Below are 5,000 nucleotides of genomic sequence, written 5' to 3'. Positions count from 1 at the left end.
CCTGGGCGCCGCAGAGGAACCACAGAGGAGCCAAATTCGCAAACAAAACCCTACCGCTACCAATAACAAAGTGCTAAGATTTTCAAAGGCCTTCGAATCTGTTCTTTCGACCAATCGACGGATGCGCAGGCCTTTCTTCCAGCTTTACCGTTCGTGAGGAAATGTTCTCACGAATACGATGTTTGTAAGGGGAGTCCACGCTACGCACGGTGCACCTTAATTGTGCATCGCTCAGGTGCTCCGTCCCAGCAGGTGCGCCATACGCTCTCTCTCTCTCCTCCTCCTTCTCCCCCTCCCTCGTCCTTTTCCCCGTCCGAAAGGTCTTGACTCCTTCGCTTTACGTTTTTGTTTGCATCTTTACAGCACTTTTTAAGCTTCTGACTTCCGGTGTATGGTTGTGCACCAGACGTTACGACCTGGAGCGGGAAAAGACGGGGTTTTGCTCGCTAGCTGCGGATTGGTCTTTAGGTCCCCAAACTAGTGTTTTCATATTTCCATTTTCATATTTTTTTCAGTGTGAATTCGGTACACACCTTTCGTTTATAATTATGGGATCGACATAGAGTAGAGAACAATTTTAATTGACAAACGAGCGCGGAACAAACATCCCTAAAGACAATAATACTGCAATGGTCATAAAAATTCGGCTCGTAATTCATAAAAAATAATTCAACCGCAATTTCACACTACTGCCACCAGTTCAAATTCATATAAGGATCATACTGATTACATGGAAATTACATTTACTTCGGAATTTACACCCATCAGTTGAACTTCCTCAATCTCATAACACACGACGAACTTTCTTAAAAATAAAACACAGATGGCGTTACGGCAACCAGTGCGTCTGAAAAGAACCCAGATCAGTGAAAACCTCAATTTTCTCTGTCTCTCACCCAACCATGAATAAAAGGTTTGCTTGGTCACTCTTGCCGTGAGAGGAGGAGGTTGCTGGAAACTCTTTCGTTAACGAGTAGTTCATGAGATGCAATGGTAATGCTGCGAGTTCCTTTTTTCTGTCTCTCTAGTCGTAGTCTGTGAGTAAAGGTAGGGTTCTAGGGATTTTAATTGTTAGAGTTTTACAATAGCGATGATAGTGACGATGGTGGTGATCATGTGGTGGTGGGGTGGTGTTGGTGGCGGTAATAGAAGGGGTAGTGCCGATAACGATACCGATGACGACGATGACTGATGGTGCTCATAACGATGACAATCTTACTAATGGCAACAACACAGCATCACATCAACGTCACAACCAAATTTTCATAAACCTACAAACCGCAACCGTAAAAAACTACCATACCAACTACACCGTGCAACCAACCCAACAAGGATTTCTCGTCGCTTTAATTACCTTCTCAGCCAACCACTTCCTCTCTGTACTTTGAACAACCTCCTTTTCCACTGTGAATTGCAACCTCGAGTTTCTCCCCCCCACATCGACTACCTCGCCCTTCACTCATGGGCGCCTGTTTTCCCAGCCATGAAATAGTCCTCGTGAAGGTGTCCGGATTCGTGCTTTCTTCATGACCCATGGACGACGCCACGTCATCTTGAACACCTTGCCTAATGACCTTTTTTCTTTCTCTTCGCCAACGCTCATTTTCATTGCTTTTAATGTTTCGCCATCGTCTTCCATGTTGCCGTATGCACTGTCCTACCAAGTCTCCGTAACACCGAACATTTTCAACATTTTCCACAACCCCGTATGTGCTTTCATGGACAGTTTAGTCCTAACTCCTCATGAACGGTATAACTCCAGATCATATTTGCCAGGAAAATTCTGCAGAACTAACGAACAGCACAGACTTTCTCTATATATGTATTTCTCACGAACAGTCTGGATAGGCTAACTCCATTACGTACTTAAGACGCACATTCTGTGCACCTCCATGTGTATATCTATGAATAATATTCTTTATAACTCCATATTTACTCCCAATAAACGGCATAATTCCATATGTATTTACCATGCACAGTCTCTAAAACCCCTTAAGTACCTCCCATGAACGGTATAACTCCATAAGTACTTTTATGGGCAGAACAATCTCTCCAACTCCATATGAACTTACCTTGCACAGTCTCTATGTCTCCGTACATATTACCGTGAATGATCTTGATAACTATGCCTGCCTGTTGCAGTCACCCGTGACACCTTTCCCGCCATCACCATGAATTCCGCGCCCTGAATAGAGTGTTGTTGAGGATCACCTGAATGGCTTACAAGAATTCCCTTCCGCCACTGTGACTCATTACTCCTCCTCCTCCCTTCTCCCCTTATCTTCACACTATCTCTCTCGTCACGCCCCTCCCTGATGCACTCTGCTTCCCCTAATCTTTTCACCTAATACAACTTAGCAACCTGCGCCACCGACTAATGACTCCCGTGCCTCTTCTCCTTCATACCCCCTCTCCTCGTCCCCTTCCTCTCCACTGAACTTCCTTCAAGTCTACCTTCTCTTCATCCTCTATTTCCTTCCCCCCTTTCCGCTCCACTCCCGCTCTCTTGCCTACCCATCTGTCCCTCTTTCTTTCTCCTTCACTTTCTCGCATTTCGCTGTACCCATCTCTCGCTGTATCTCTCACTCGCTTTCTTCTAGTTCTCTCTCTTCCCTCTTTCCTATCCCTCTCCCCACTACCTTCTCTCTCTCTCTCTCTCTCTCTTCATTTCTCCCTCTTCCTCCTTCTCTCCCTCCCTCTTCTCTCCCCCGTCTTCTCCCCTCCCCCCTTCTTTCCCTCCCTCTTACCTCTTCTCCTTTCACCTTCCCTCGTCTCTCCCACCCCGCCCACTGCACTAACCGCCTCTCCCTTCCATCTTCCTTAAGTTTATTCTTCTTCTTCCCCTGTCTTCAATTTGGACCCTCGTGAGACCCGCGCTGATTCGATGCCAGTATGCCTCCCGGATCGAAAATTATCAGGCAGCGTCATGCACGAGGCAGTAATGGAGGGTCTGAACGTCTCCGTCTCGTCATGGAGGGTTGTCCGTCTCCTCGATGTCTGGAGGTCATGACGAGACAATTATGTTGATGTGACGATGTGTTTGACTTTCTGATGAATCTATAGCTGTGAGCGATCACTGTCCTAGAACTAGGGACATCATTTAAACTAATTGAAAACTGTTAGTTTAAACTGTTAGTTTTACTTGCTAGTTCTTTCGTAGTACTATACCTTATGATAACTCTTTCAATCACTCTCCTTTCTCTCTTCCTTTCATTCCCATTCTTCTTCTCCTTCTCTCCTTATCTCCCTTGCCCTCTCCCTTTCCCTTTCCATTTCCTTCTCCCTTTTCCACTCCTGTTCCCTCTCCCTCTCCTACTCCCTTGTACCTATGCAGTGGCAGCTAATTCCCTTGGCAGTTTCTCACGGGTCCTGGGAAAGTACTGCGAGGCAGTGGAGCGCTAAAAGGATTTAATCCCACTTCAACTGTATTAATTTCCGTCCGGGTCCACATTAGCATCCTGAGGAAAGTCCGCGTAGAAGACCTCCTTTACTTCCCTACTTGTCTCTCTCCCTCCCTCTCTCAGCCTCTCCCTTCCTTCCCTCATCCTCCCTCTCAGCCTCTCCCTCTCCCTCCTTCCCTCCCCCTCATCCTGAGCTCGGTCTCTCTTACCTTGCTGGAAGCCGTAGGTGGCAGGGTCGTGGCGATGGCGCTGGTGGTAGCGAGGACTCAGGTCTTCGTCCCGCAGCACCAAGGCGAAGGCTGGCATGGCGGCGGTGGACGAAGGTAGGCGATCACGTGACGACTTTGCGAATCTGTGATCACGTGACGACTTTGCGAATTACCGATGGCACGGCGTTGATTTCTCACGTTTCATAACTTCTAAAAACTCTCTTTAAAGTGCGCTTTGGTTCGAGTTACTTCAATTCACTTCAACCTACGTCTGCTACTCCCCGGTATAGGTCACTGCAGGTCACTTCGACTGAGGTCTGTTTTGCCAATTAACGATGGGTTTGGGGGCGTCACTTCTCATGTCCCACAAACTCCCTTAATGTGCTCTTTTCTTTTGGTCACTTCCACTCACTTCTCCTCCCGCCAAGGAAAAGAAAAGTCATTGAGGCAATTTCCCCTCGCTGTGCTTTATCAGACGTCCACATGCAATTCCCACATGCTTTACCGAGCTCCGCTGCATGTATAATCTTCCTTCTCCTCCTTATTCTTTTCCTTTTCCTCTTTCTCAGGAACCACTAGGTGGTTAGCTGCACATCGCGGAGAAAGAAAGAACGAAAAGAAAAAAATCCTGGCGGAACAAACCATCCATTAGACCGTGGCTATTTACTCTAGCATATAATCTCGCATGACAAGCGCTACCGTGGCAGGCGCTGAGGGTGGACAGACAGGGCCTTTTGAGGGGACGTCGCCGTTTCCACACTGACATCCTTCGCGTCCTAGACTCCGGACTTCCTCTCCTGCCACGCCCTGGGGTCCGCAGAGCATGGCGCTCTCACGAATGACTCACTCCTCCTTTGTATTTCTTTTATTTCTTTATTTACTTCTCTTTCTTAATCTCAGTCTCAATCTCTCTCTTCTCTCTCTCTCTCTCTCTCTCTCTCTCTCTCTCTCTCTCTCTCTCTCTCTCTCTCTCTCTCTCTCTCTCTCTCTCTCTCTCTCCTTCTCCCTCTCCCTCTCACACTCGCACTCGCACTCGCACTCGCACTCGCACTCGCACTCGCACTCGCACTCGCACTCACATTCCCTCTCCTCTCTCGCCCTCTCCCACTCTCACACGTATGCACAACAATAAAAGCAGTGATAAAACGTAACAAAATACTCTCAGCTTCCAAAAGGCGAAAGTAATTTCATTTTTTGCCATGCACTGCGCAAGTTTCCAGGAAATAAGTATTAGAGAGTGAAATTCCAGCTGTTTACCGCACACGACCCTCACTACGTATTTGACCCTGGCTGGTTGCCCTATGAGTGGTGCTTTATACCACAATGAGCCGTTAAAAATATGTATAACAATAATAATAACAAATAAATAAATAAATAAAAAATCCCGTCT

General features: G+C 47.1%; 1 long non-coding RNA gene across 1 annotated transcript in view; it reads right to left on the bottom strand.

The window, feature by feature from the left end:
- Positions 1–3,899: 3,899 nt before the first annotated feature.
- LOC119595816 overlaps positions 3,900–5,000 on the bottom strand; it is a 12,094-nt gene continuing 10,993 nt past the window's right edge. The window contains exon 2 of the long non-coding RNA XR_005230719.1: positions 3,900–4,238. This is a non-coding gene — a long non-coding RNA (uncharacterized LOC119595816). The remainder of the gene's footprint in view (positions 4,239–5,000) is intronic.

The sequence above is a fragment of the Penaeus monodon genome, chromosome 36 (genome assembly GCF_015228065.2).
Source record: "Penaeus monodon isolate SGIC_2016 chromosome 36, NSTDA_Pmon_1, whole genome shotgun sequence".
NCBI lineage: Eukaryota > Metazoa > Arthropoda > Malacostraca > Decapoda > Penaeidae > Penaeus > Penaeus monodon.
Note: the sequence above shows the minus strand (reverse complement) of the source record. Positions and strands in the feature narration are given on the sequence as shown.